The sequence below is a fragment of the Phyllobates terribilis genome, unplaced genomic scaffold (assembly GCF_046119375.1).
Source record: "Phyllobates terribilis strain yellow unplaced genomic scaffold, ASM4611937v1 Scaffold_1__5_contigs__length_1240528914, whole genome shotgun sequence".
In the NCBI taxonomy this organism is placed as follows: domain Eukaryota; kingdom Metazoa; phylum Chordata; class Amphibia; order Anura; family Dendrobatidae; genus Phyllobates; species Phyllobates terribilis.
In genome coordinates this window covers 531,798,503-531,813,511 of record NW_027362761.1, presented here as the reverse complement: position 1 = coordinate 531,813,511, position 15,009 = coordinate 531,798,503, and positions in this window count along the sequence as shown.

Sequence of the window (15,009 nt, the reverse complement as noted above, 5' to 3'; positions counted from 1 at the left end):
CAAAAGACTGTACGTCTTAACTAGAAACCGGAGGCTGCAGTATTTCAAGTCCTGTAGCCACAAGTCCACGCCAGTCTCACTGAGAAGGTAGCCATATAGGACCCAGGGGACGGAACATACGCCGCCCGCCAAGGCCCGTGGGTACTGGCCAGAGAAAGGACACAGAAGGGGGTCCTGATAAGTACTCCGGAGCTATCTGGGGGTGGACTGAGCCCCTCACTGAGTAAGCACAGCACGACGTGGGCAGTTATACTGAGCTCTGTAACTTGGACTGCAATAACCGTGAGTAAAGACCCTGGGACTGCACCACCTTGTCTCTGTGTTTCTTGCTGCGCCAATACTCCCTGCACTACAACGCCCAGCACAACCACTAACATCATCCACACACTGCCCTGGAGCTAACTCTTCCTGTGGGGAGTCATAACATCTTTGCTGCAATACCACCAGCTTCAGAAGACTGTTCTGCAGCGGCGGCCCCTTAGCCGCATTCCACAGGTGGCGTAGTCGACTCTTTAATAAAACCCATACATATAAAATCCCCTTGGATTTACTGCCCTGGGTCACGGACCGGGTCACCGCCACTGTGACTACAACCCCCAGCATCTACTGGCCCGGCACCGGGTACCCCGCGGCCCAGGGGGCGCGTCAACTTTGGCGTAGTCGGCAGGATATGTAACCCACCCGTTATCATCGGGTATTGTGCGCCTAAAAGACTGTGTTTTCTACTAAATGTGGCGCCCGTTCTTCAGGTGCGAGCCAAACAACAACAAAAGATCACCTCCCATCGTGGGCCGGGTCCCAGAGTGGCGCCAAAAGCGTCACCCACCCACTGCAACTGGGGCGCGTCAGATCCGTGTGATGGACAAACCACAGTTTTAAATAGCTGGATTTTTAGCGCTGTAATATGGGAAGTACCTGGCTGTATTCTGCAGTGCCAACAAGCAAATGACGCAGAACAATGGTGTTCTCTGGATTGCTGGCCCCTGAGACCTGGGCCTATTTCTAGAAATATCTAACAGCAGCAGCAGACAAAACTGGAATGGAGCCTCTTGTGCTATATGCACTGCAGTCTGCTATATACTCTGCCTGCCTATATACACTGCCTGCCTGATATCTCTGCAGATGGATTAGTCCTCAGAAGGACTGTTTGTTGAGATGGATATGTGTCTCTAATATAGTTTGGTACACCTACACTAACTAGAAACAAGCAAATCTATCCCTAGCTCAACAGCACCTCTCCCTACACTGTCTGATTCCTGAGTGACTGTGACGAGCATGGCGGTGCCAGGTCTGATATAGACCTGATGACGCTGTGGGGCCAGCCAATCACTGTAATGCCACAACCAACATGGCTATGGCATTACAGTGAGTGGCAGGCAATCCCTGCATGCTCATTTGCTCTGTAAAAGCGCCAAACAGGCAGGGAGGCGACCCGAGCTCCCACCGAGCAACCCCGGAAATACTTGGCGAGCGCCGAGCATCTCAAGCAGTGAGATGCTCAGGCGGGCACCGAGCAGTAGCGAGCATGCTCGCTCATCACTAGAAATGATACATGGTTTTCTAAATATTTAAAAAATATAAATCTGAAAATTTTGACGTGCATTTGTATTCAGCCCCTCTGAGTCAATACTTTATAGGACCACCTTTCACTGCAATTACTGCTACATCTCTTTCGGGGTATGTCTCTACCAGCTTTGCACATCTAGAGGTGAAATTTTTGCCCATTCTTCTTTACAAACTAGCTGTAGCTCAGTGAGATTGGATGAAGGCGTCTGTGATCAGCAATTTTCAAGTCTTGTCAAAGATTCTCAATGGGATTTAGGTCTGGACTGTGACTGGGTCATTCACACATATGGATATTCTTTGATCTAAACCATTCCACTGTAGCTCTGGGTGTATGATTAGTGATGTTGTCCTGCTGGAAGGTGAATATTCGCCCATGTATCAAGTCTTTTGCAGCCTTTAACAAGTTTTCCTCCAGGATTCAACAGTATTCAGCTCCATGCATCTTACCATCAACTCTAATCAGCTTCCCTGTCCCTGCTGAAGAAAACCATCCCCACAGCATGATGTTGCCACCATGTTTTACGGTGGGGATTGTGTTTTCAGGGTAATGTTCAGTGTTAGCTTTCCAGCACACATAGCGTTTTGCATTTAGCCCAAAAAGTTCGACTTTAGTCTCATCTGAACAGAGCACCTTCTTCCACATGCTAGCTGTGTTTTCGCCACACATAGCGATTTGCATTTAGCCCAAAATGTTCTGCTTTGGTCTCATCTGAACTGAGCACCTTCTCCCACATGCTAGTTGTGTCCCCTACATGGCTTTTTGCACACTGCAAATGGAAATTCTTATGACTTGATTTAAAAACTGGCTTTCTTCTTGCCGTAAAAGCCAGATTTGCGGAGCACACAACTAATAGTTATCCTGTGAACAGATACTCCCACCTTAGCTGTGGATCTCCTCAAGTGACAGGGTGCCACCTGGATGCTTCTCTAATTAGTGCTCTCCTTGCTTGAGATGTCAGTTTAGGTGGATGGCCAGCTCTTGGTAGGTTTGCAGGTGTGTCATGCTCCATACTTCCATTTTTGGATGATGGATTGAACAGTGTTCTGTGAGATGTTCAGAGCATGGGCTATTGTTTATGCCCTAACCCTGCTTTACTCTTCTCCACAACGTTATCCCTGACCTTTCGGGTGTGTTTCTTGATTTTCATGATGCTGCTTGATTCCTAAATGTTCTCAAACAAACCTCTGAGGCCTTCACAGAACAGCTGTAGTTATACTGAGAATAAATAACACACAGGTGGACTCAATTTACTGATTATGTGACTTCTGGAGGCAATTGGTCACTCAGGATTTTATTTAGGGGTATCAGACTACAGAGGTCTGAATACAAATGAACGTCACAATTTTCAGATTTCTATTTCTAAAACAATTAGAAAACCATGTATTATTTCCTTTACACTTCACGAGTACTTGCTACTTTGTGTTGGTATATCACATAAAATACCAATAAAATACATTTAATATTGTGGGTGTAACGTAAAAAATGTGGAAAAGTTCACAGTGTATGAATACTTTTTCAAGGCACTGCATTTATGAATTACTCACTTCTTGGCACTACTACATACGTCGTTACTCGTGAAAGGGTCAATTTTCGTTTGCACAACATTTATGGGCAATCTGACAATACTTCTCCAAAAATAATTTTGTGGAGATTGGAGATATGTAATTTCCTGGGTTATGAGATTACTGGAACTTGCTCTATTAAAATAATGTTACCATTTCCTCCCAAGGTTTCATGACAAGAAGAGGAAGAAACAAGATAATAAGATATCTATCCAGGTTGACCTTCGTTATACATAGAAAGTACAATTGTTCTGTTTGACCTCTACTAAGATAACGCTTGGATCACCATTTTTAGCATCACTGAACCTAAATGTTACCCATATGTATATCATCATCTTCTGTTCGGCCATATTGGTTAGTATAATTGAGTCCTCTCTTGTCAAATTGTGAAAGAAGTTGTCTCAGATTTTCACAAATCCCTGGCGATCAATGTTTTTAGCCCAAAATTCTCCCTGCAGTGGCTACTACAGGGGGAAAGGGCATTACATGCTGGTCATACAAACACATGGCTGGCCGACTATGCCAGTGTGGTTGCTGTTTTTATTTAGGGTTTCTTTACGTTGACTCTTAGCGAGGTCTACGGTGAGGTTCCCTCTGTATTACTGTGCTATTATGTCTAATAGAGTCGTCATGCCCTTTGGTAGTTTCGGAAAACCACTTCAGTTTTGAAGTACCACTACCAAGCTTTTCTACAATCTTAAATGGTAAAACCACTTAAAGGGATGAAAACTAGTTATCTATCCACAGGATAGGTGAACATTTGTTGATTGGTTTGGTTCCAATTGCTGGGACCCACACCGATCGGCAGAATGGGACATTTTTATCCCCATTAGAATGGAGGGGCAGTGCACATTCTCGATTGCTGCTCCATTCATTCCTAATGGGGATTTTGCCAATCCAAGTGGCAGTGGAACATCTAGCCTGCTGCTATATTTTGTAACAGGATCGAACCCCTACCGATCATTAAGTTATCATCAAACTTGTGGATAGGTGATTTATGCAGCAAATTGCTACCTATGTGAGTGCAAGATGACCGCCTGCTCTGTGCTTCTGTTTCAGTGTAAATGGATTTTCCATGCCTCCTCTCACCAACCACTGTACTGCTCTAAACTGCCTCCCATACACCTTAGACTCCTCAATAGACAAGAATGTTCCCTCAGCTTGGCCAAGCATTCATGTGTTCTCTAAAGGGAGATCGGAATAAGCTACTGTCAGATTCAATTGGCTGCAAGACAAAAAAAATCAGGAGGAAAAATTAAAATGTAACCGAAAAAAATGAACTGGAGTACAAGTTGGTATGCATGCAAAATAGGAGCATGTTCACACTGACCATCAAGCAGACAAAACCCAAGACAGAAACAAAATGAACAGCTGCAAGTAAAAAAGTAAAAGCAATAGTGCATATAAATAACATTAGGTACTTCAAAAACTGTCTTTACTATCAAAAAAAGCGTAAAAGCCATCCAACCAGTGTGAAGGTGTACCACAATCGGGATGGTCCTAACTAGTATTAAAGCCGTATCATGTGTCAAAGTGACATCAATGTGGATAAGGGCAGAGCAGGAGCGGATCCCAAATGGATACCCAGCAAATGGGAAGCTATATAAACATTATGTCCAGCTCAAAGAAATTGAGGCCACACTCTTATCTGCACTAAGTACAGAAACCTGAAATTTAACCGAAAAAAATGAACAGGAGTATAAGTTGGTATGCAGTTTCATTTTTTTCGGTTAAATGGAATCTGTCACCCCCCTGGGACCTATCAGACCTCTAAAACCATGGTAAGGTTTTAATACTAGAAGTTAGGACCATCCTGATTATGGTACACCTTGACGATGGTGGGATGGCTTTTACGCTTTTTTTTTATCAAAAAGTGCCCAATGTTATTTATATGCACTATCACTTTTACTTACAGCAGTTTATATGTTCATTTTGTTTCTGTCATGGGTTTTGTGTTTATTGGTCAGTGTGAACATGCTCCTATTTTGCATGCATACCAACTTATACTCCAGTTCATTTTTTTCAGTTAAGTTTTAGGTTTCTGCATTTAGTGCAGGTAAGGGTCGGGCCTCCCTTTCTTTGAGCTGGACATAAGATTTATCTAGCTTCCCATTTGGGACCTGGTCCTGCTCTACCCTTATTCACATTGACGTCACTTTGACACATAGTGAGATTTTAATATTAGCGGTTAGGACCATCCCGATTGTGGTACATCTTGATGCTGGTGGGATGGCTTTTTTTTATTAAGCACCTTATGTTATTTATATGCACTATTGCTTTTACAGAAGGGTATATGTTCATTTTATTTCTGTCTTGGGTTTTGTTGGAAAAAGTAAAATGGCCTGATAATTCCTCCCTGATATCATCTGTTTGTGGAACGTCAGAAGACCCTTGTGTATGTAACGCCTTAAGGACACAGCCACGTTTTGTTTTTGCAGCTTTATTCTTCCCCTTCCTAAAACAGACTCAACTTTTTATTTTTTTGTCGACAAATCCATATGAGGGTTTTTATTCTTTTTATTTAGTGGATGAGTTGTGGTTTAGAACGATACCTTTCATTTTTACCAGATAAAATGAAAATTTAAAAATGGGCAAAAATGACAAGTTGGGTAAAATGGTGAAACAAATAAAAACAATATTACTCTCCTTGGTATGGCAGGACCCTGGCACGATGTGTCCATGCACAAGATTTCCAACAATCCAGCCATTACAGGGGCGGGATGGAGGACACCAATCACATTCGGGGAGGTTTGATTAGAGAATCCAAGACAGGACTAGTCCTGCCTCATAAGCATATGCTGAGCTGTGAAATAAAATAACACTTTTAAAGGACAGCAACATTAGAAAGGCAAATAAAAAAAACCTTATCACAATAAAGGAATCAGTATGTAAACCACTATACTAGTGGTTGGTGACAGTCAGGGGGACCTGAAAAGTTCCCTTTACTCCTTGTTCCAAATTATTATGCAAAATTGGATTTAACTGTCATAAAGATGTATTTTTTTGTTTTCCAAATAAATTCATGAATGGTCTTGTGTCTCAGGGCTCGTTGGATCACTGAAATCAATCTCAAACACCTGTGATATTTAGTGAGCCCAATTAAAGGAAAACTACTTAAAAAGGACATTCCACATTATTATGCAGGCCACAGGTTTCAAGCAACATGGGAAAGAAAAAGAATCTCTCATGCTGCCGAAAAGCGTCAAATAGTGCAATGCCTTGGTCAAGATATTAAAACATTAGATATTTCACGAAAACTTAAGTGTGATCATCGTACTATGAAGAGATTTCTCTGATACAGGGCACAGAGGTGTTTATCATAGAATGTTAGAGTTAAAAGGGACCTTCACTAAACCATCTCAGACAGATGTCTGTCCAGCCTCTGAAGACATCCATTGAAGGAGAACTCACCCCATCTCGTGACCGCATGTTCCACTTATTGATCACCCTCAAAGTCAAAAATATTTTCTAATATCTAATCTGTATCTTCTCCCTTTCAGTTTCATTCCTTCTTGTGTTTCCATGTGCAAATGAGAATAAGGATGATCCCTCTACATCCCTTCAGATAGTTGTAGACAGCTATTAAGTCTCCTCTTAGTCTTCCTTTTTGCAAGCTAAACATTCCCAGATCCTTTAACGGTTTCTCGTAGGACATAGTTTTCAATCCACTCACCATCCTGGTAGCTCTTCTCTGAACTTGCTCCAGTTTTTCAATGTTTTTTTTGTGCAAATAAAGGCATAATAAGGAAGGTTTCGGCCAGGCAAACTCATCAGATTAGGAAAGCAGCTGCTAAAATAAAATTACAAACCAACAAACAGGTATTTGTAACTGCTGGTGAATCTGGGATCCCACGAACCTCAAGGTCATCCAGAGGTTTGCAATGGTGCATAAACCTACTACCTCACAAACAGAAACAGTTACAATGGGCCCAGACATAAATGAAGACTAATTTAATTGTAATTGTTTACTGATGAGTGCTGTGCAACCCTGGATGGTCCAGATTGATGAAGTAGTGGATGGCCACCATTTCCCAACAAGGCTGTGATGTCAGCAAGAAAGTGGTAGTCATGTTTGGGGCCAGAATCATGGGGAGAGCTGGTAGGCCCCTTTAGGGTCCCTGAAGGTGTGAAAAGCACACCAAAGCAGCAGCTCTGGGAGGCTATTCTGACATCCTGCAAAGGAATTCAAGCAGAAACTACACAAAAACTCAAACGTTCAATGAATGCAAGAATTGTGAAGTTGATATCAAAGAAGGGGTCCTATGTTATATGTAACTTGACTTGTGAAGAAGTTTTTGATTGAAAAAGCAGTTGATTTCAGTAAGTGTGACTCCTTAATGCTCAAATTCAACAAATCACCATTTTCAGTTGTTTACAACCTATAAAATGTTTAGAAACTGTGTTGTGCAAAAATGTGGAACAAATAAATCCTGTTATCATTGCGAGGCTTGTTGAATAAAATTTGATTTATACTTTAAGGGTTGATGATTTGAACATCATATTGACTCATTTGCATTGACCATTTAGGCGAAGCAGAGAAGAATAGCATTTGCATAATATTTTGGAACGCTGTGTAAGGCTGAGGCTATACAGCAACACAATAGTTCGTTTCAGAAGACTACTGCTACCGAAAATATTTACATGCGCACAACCTGAATTAACGACAAAGGCATGCAACTTGCAAACAAAAATCCAACGCTGCTAGTTTTTTCCCCGAAAAAGTAGCTGCGTGAATGCCACAGTTGCAAGCGACCCCATTGGCAAACATGAGATGTAACACTGTGATTGTTAAAGGGGTTGTCCAGTACTTTTAAAAATATGCCAATGTGTTTTAATGATAAATAGAAGCTTCTTTCTAATTACCTCCCTCTGCTGTTTCTGCCTGTGAGCGGCGCTATCGGTGGCCGCTCACAGGCATCACGTGACCCCCGGCTGCAGCTGGCTCTGACATCTGCTGACGTCACGACAAGTCCAGGCTGCAGTCGAGGGTCCGCGTTCCACCGCTGGCTGCTGGGTTGTGGGCGGGGTTACACCGCGCGTCACACCCGGCATCCACCGCGCGCTCTCCCTGTCCCCATTCATTGGGAAAGCGCGCAGTGGATGCTGGGTGTGACGCAGGAAATAACCCCACCCACAACCCAACTGTTATGTTCTGCTACCAAAGCTAAGGAAAGAGAGGAGATCTGTCCCTACTATAGGACTCAGCTGAATCCCTACGATGTAACAGGGAACCTGATCCTGCGATCAGACCTGCTAAAGTCCTAATCTAGTCTGTACGGAGACCTATAGATGTGGGGAGGGAATCCCTACAAGTACTAAGGACTGGGAGGAATATGGGACACCTCCTAACAGAAATAGTAGCAGACAGACGAACAAACAAAATAGATAGAACATAGAGGTCCGTAGACCAAGCAAACTAACAGAGCTAGATACAGAGCACAGGCTAGCTAGAAAGTAGATATACAATGAAGTCCAGCAAAGCCAGAAGGGCGGAGCAGGATTAAATAGGCCAACAAGGTCATGTGACCAGCAAAGGAAAAAAAACCTAACAGCAAGGTTCTAACAGTACCCCCCCTTCTAAGAGGATCCTCCGGATCCCCTAGGACCAGGCTTATCAGGAAATCTCCTGTGAAACGCTCTGACAAGTCTGGACGCGGAAACATCATCTGACCTCACCCAAGAGTTATCCTCGGGTCCGAAACCTTTCCAGGCCACAAGATACTGCAAACTACCTCTATACCGTCTAGAGTCAAGGATGCGAGAAATTTCATATTCCCCGTCCTCCACCACCGGAGGAACAGAGGCAGAGGCGTCACCATCCGACACAACAGCTTTTTTTAACAGAGAGACATGAAAGACCGGATTAATTCTCCAGGAGGTAGGAACCTCCAACCTAACAGCAGATTGGTTGACAACCTGAAGCACCTTAAAGGGCCCTACAAACTTGGGACCCAATTTCTTAGAAGGAATCCTCAACCGCAGATTCCTAGAGGACAACCAAACCATGTCACCAACAGCGAACAAAACCTCCTGTCGTTTCCTATCAAAGTAGTCTTTAGATTTTCTGTTGGCCTCCTGAAGATTACCACGCACATCCGTCCAAACTCTTTCCAAATCACCGGAAAAATTCTCCTCCTCAGGCACGGCAGATCCCAACTTGGAGAACGACCCAAACGACGGATGTCTCCCAGAACAACAAAAAAAAGGCGAACAACCAGCAGAAGAAGATGTATGATTGTTCAGAGCAAATTCGGCAAGTGGCAGAAACTCAGACCACCCCTCTTGATTGTCTGCCACAAAACAACGCAAGAACTGCTCAACATCCTGGTTTATTCTTTCAGTCTGTCCATTAGACTCAGGATGAATCCCTACGATGTAACAGGGAACCTGATCCTGCGATCAGACCTGCTAAAGTCCTAATCTAGTCTGTACGGAGACCTATAGATGTGGGGAGGGAATCCCTACAAGTACTAAGGACTGGGAGGAATATGGGACACCTCCTAACAGAAATAGTAGCAGACAGACGAACAAACAAAATAGATAGAACATAGAGGTCCGTAGACCAAGCAAACTAACAGAGCTAGATACAGAGCACAGGCTAGCTAGAAAGTAGATATACAATGAAGTCCAGCAAAGCCAGAAGGGCGGAGCAGGATTAAATAGGCCAACAAGGTCATGTGACCAGCAAAGGAAAAAAAACCTAACAGCAAGGTTCTAACACCAGCAGCCACCGTGGGGAACCCAGCGCTGAGTCACGCCTCACTTGACGTCATGTCAGCCGGGGGTCACGTGCTGCCTGTGAGCGGCCACCGATAGCGCCGCTCACAGGCAGAAACAGCAGCGGGAGGTAATTAGAAAGAAGCTCCTATTTATCATTAAAACACATTGGCATATTTTTAAAAGTACTGGACAACCCTTTTAAGTTGTGCAATTAGTGCTGTCCTGTAGCTCTAGCCTTAAAGAGGATTTTTCACCAAATTTGTCATGTTGAATTTTACACATAATGTATTAGTGTCTGCAGTGCGAAATAAAAAATATTTCGTTTTTTGGTATTTTTTTTTTTATTTTGCCTCTCCGTTGAAATGTTAGATAGCAAAGTATTTGGCACCTAATAAGTTAACACCCACTTGGTCGTACCAAAAGTTATCAGATATTTTTCACTGGGGGCATGTACTTTTTCTCCATCTGAAATGCCCAATCATAAGGAGGCAGCAATACAGCCGGAAGAGAACACACCCCCACCTTAGCTTAGGTTTCTTAGTATGACATGTAATGATACAGCCCTGATCTCCTGGTCAAACCTCCTGCACGATTAGGAAATGTTAGGATATTAGAGCACAGATAACAACCCTCTTAAACTCAGCTGTGCTGCCCCTCCAATCACAGGGACCCTATCTGAAAGGTGAGAGTCATTTGTGCTCTAATCTCCCATCAATTTCTAATCATACAGGAAGTAAGACCAGATCAGAGCTGCACCTTGACATCTCACACACTGAAAAACCTAAGCTGTGGTGGGGGCGTGTTCTTTTTCTGGCGTGTTGCTGCCTGCTTATGATTGGGCAACTCATACAGGTGGAAAAATATAACACCCACTTGGTCTTAAAAGTTAACTTATTAGGTGATAAATACTTGCCAAATACTTTGCTTGCTAATATCAACACAACCGAAAGGAGTAAATTAAAAAAAAATAAAAAATTAAATATATATATATCATTTATACCACTCTGCAGCCACTATCACATTATTATTAAAGGGAATGTTTCGCCAAACTTTTGTGCTGATCTGTACGATCAGCACAAAAGTTTGGCGAAACATTCCCTTTAATAATAATACAATGTAGACATCAAAAGTTCAAATTCAAGAGGAAAAAAAAAATGAAACAAACGTATAATAAATGATTGTGTCTTTGTAAGCAAAACTGTTAAAAATAGAAAGAATGATGGAAAATTCCCTTCTATAGTGTTTGCTGTTCTGTAATAAATTCTTTCCTGTACATTTATAGACTTGGGATTTTTTTCAGATTTTATGTTGAGGCACCAAGTTTAATATGTTCCCAGAAGTTGTATACTTTTCATGGCTCTTTGCCTTACTCAATCGTGTGACAATCTGTAATCAGCTTATTTTAGATGACCATTCAAAACATTATTGCAAAAAGCAAACATCCCTTTTAAATCATCGCTCCTTGCAATGAGGAGAGAGATCCACTTCCTGAATTTGAGATGTTGTCCATAAAGTAATGACCTTGCCCTGCGCTTATTGGCACACGTGGAGCTTCTTGTGGACTTTTAATGTGCTGAACTGGTTAAGTACAACCTCCACATAAAGATTGTCACAGCAGGGACATACATGTGCACTAAATTATAGGGACTTCAAGAGGACATATTTGCAAATAGATCAGGAACAAGGAGTCTGCTAGAGTAGTAACAGGTACGGCGGGCAACCTCCAGCACAGTACACCCCTACTGACTCTGTGCACTGCCCACTCAACATTATGATACTGATAGGACATTGTCTGTTTGGTAGCATGTGTTCCCCCTAAAGAGTGTGGTCCCCATGCTTCAGTGATAGTCATACCACTAGGCATAGTTGGAATAGAGGAGCAGGGAGCAGACGGTTCTCTGCTCCACCATTTTATTTTCTGAGGATGCAGTTGAAATAGGGACACGCCTCTGACTTCCTGGAACAGTCCTTAAATCCAGGAATGTCTCGCTGCTTACAGGACACGTGGGAGGTATGCTATATGTCTCCATTCTGGAGAAACCCATTCCTCATCTACTAGGTGGCAGATGAAGCCAACGTAAGCAGTCAGCATAGCAAAGGCCACCATATAATACCAGAAGCTCACCCCAAAATACTCCTTCCTAATGTTCTTTCAACCTGATATTCAGGGGTAATGTATAGTCCTCCATGCAATCATACAACTGAAGCTCTTCCCAGCATGCCAAGGCTAAGTTTATACAGACAAAAAGTGTCCGTTTTTCATCCATGTGCAATCTGTATGGCATTAGGTTTTTATACGTCAATAGAGAATAAAATGTAAAAGACCAAAACATGTTAAATAATGGAAATGTATCTGTAAAAATCAGATGCTATATGGCAGATCTGTATGGGATGTGTTTTTTTCCGCACACCCATATACTTAAATGGGCTAGTCTCATCTGAAATACGGAGACTAGTGCATGATGCTATATTTTGCATGAGGACATTCAGTCCATGAAAAATAAAGGCCATCTGAACAGGCTTGTTGAATAACATTGGTCGGAGTGCTCTCAGACTATTCTTTTCACTTACGGCACTCGGACCAAAAACACGGTCGTGTGATCGTAGCCTAAGTGTTCACAATGAGCTCTTTGCTGCATTTTCAGAGCAGAAACTCTCTAAAAACCACAAGTAGATCATAAACCACTCTTCTTTCAGCTCCAAAAACACAGCAACAAAACCCTAATTTATTCCTTTGAAACATTTGTGAAGAGGTACTTTATAGGGCATTTTTTTTACCATATAAGTAATGTAAAGAAAATGACCCTTAAATACCAAACAAAAAAACTGCAGCCTGCTGAAAATCGTGCTTTTTTGCTTGCTAACATTTTTGCCACCTACTTGCCAAGGTTGGAGAAAGACGATAAAGTACAGTATAGAAAATGCATTGTTGGAAGGATCAGTAAAATTTAATGTGTAATGTTCAATTCCTTTTATAATTAACAGTCTATGAGAATATCATCAATATTTCCTGTGTGAAATTTAGATGTGAATGCATGCACCAAAAATACTGGCACTGAGCCTTTTTTTTTTGAGTAACAGTGACTATTACGTTTGCGCCGTATTCATTTTGCCATGTGAGCCTCTTTTTCATTACCTTTACTTGGCTTTGTCTGTGTTTTTTTTTAATTATTTGACAATGTGGGCGCAGTTTTCCTTCTCCAAATATTTTAACCTAATTCATCATTTGCAACTTTTTGAAATGTAGCAAAACTTTTGACATAGTTATACTCCAATGCTCTGCTGGGGCACAAAATCTGTCTGATTTGATTTCTGTACAGATGAGCACAAATGTGCAACATTTTAAAAGATTATGCAACTTTATTTCTAAACAAAAAAAAAAATGGTAAAAGACAAAAAAAAAAGGAATCTTTGATTTTATGCGGAAAATTTATAAACCCGTGTGAGCTATTTTGAAGAATATGGCACAAAAAAATGGTAACGAATCCCACAAGTCAATAAAAAGAATAATCAGCAAAAAGAATGATGACTCTGTTCCTATGGGCCCTGATTCATCATTAGGTTTATTTTAGGCATTTTTATTTATGTGCCAAATTCATCATGGCTTTTGAGCCATATTTATCCTATTTTTTTTTCAGCCCTTGTCATTATTTTAGGTTTGCTTGACAACGTCGGGATGGTTCTTATCCTATAGATGTTTCTGGCTAATTTACATTTTTACAAAAAGTTGCAAAGTTTTCATACAATTGAATTCCAGTGCCCTAGTGGAGTACAAGGTCTGTTTTTTTTATTGTGCTGTTGAGGACTAACAGGCAACATTTTAAATGTTAAGTTACACCAAATTTGTCATTGTGCAACACTTATGAATTTGGTGCAAAATTTTGAGATACTTCAGTCCCCTTGTCAATATGTTCATGAAGTGTTGCCAAAATTACTAAAGGTCTTCTGAAAATGGGTTATAGATTGGTGAGTGTCTGACTGCTGGGCCCCCAACATTTGGCAGAGCAGGGCACTTTTATCATTGTTATAATGGAGGGGCAGTGTGCATGCTCGACAAGACAGCAGAAAGAGAGCAAATAAAAGCAAATAGAGGACAAAAGAGAGCAAAAGAGAGACAGCAAAAAGAGCAAAAGGGGCAAAAGAGAGCAAAAGATCAAAAAGAGGGCAAAAGAGAGGGCAAAAAGGGCAAAAGAGCAAAAAGAGGGCAAGAGGGCAAAATAGTACAAAAAAAGAGAGCAAAAGGGGCAAAAGAGAGCAAAAGATCAAAAAGAGGGCAAAAGAGAGCAAAAGAGAGAAAAAAGAGCAAAAGGGGCAAAAGATGGCAAAAGAGAGAGCAAAAGAAAGCAAAAGATCAAAAAGAGGGCAAAAGAGAGGGCAAAAAGGGCAAAAGAGCAAAAAGAGGGCAAAAGAGAGGGCAAAAAGGGCAAAAGGAGGGCAAAAGAGAGGGCAAAAGACAGCAAAGAAGGCAAAAGAGAACAAAAAAAAGAGCAAAAGGGGCAAAAGAGCAAAAGATCAAAAAGAGGGCAAAAGAGCAAGAGAGAGCAAAAAGAGCAAAAGGGGCAAAAGATCAAAAAAAGAGGGCAAAAGACAGAGCAAAAGAGCAAAAAGAGGGCAAAAGAGACAGCAAAGAGGGCAAAAGAGAACAAAAAAAAGATCAAAAGGGGCAAAAGAGAGCAGAAGATCAAAAAGAGGGCAAAAGAGAGCAAAAAGAGAGCAAGAGAGAGCAAAAAGAGAGCAAGAGAGAGAGCAAAAAGAGAGCAAGAGAGAGAGCAAAAAGAGAGCAAGAGAGAGCAGTAGAGAGCAAATAAAAAAGAAAGAAAGAGAAATTTTCCAGTTCCAACGTTCAGGTCACCAATAATTTCAATGGAGTTTGGGTTAAAGTTCTGATACACAAACCGAACTTTGAACTAAAGTTCGGTCAAGTACCAGAACTCAAACTTCCACTTGTCCGCTCATCCCTATCGAGAACCCCTTCAAGGTGTAGAATGCATTTAAGACTATGTTATAGCTTTACCTGCAGTCCTATGTAAAATGACAGATAACACAATCACTTATCACGATGACTTCTGCGGTATGACAAGCTTAGCTCTGCTACATCAGTATATAAGACAAACAAAGAAGGGGGAAAAAAACACACATTTGGTAAAAAGACACAGGGCG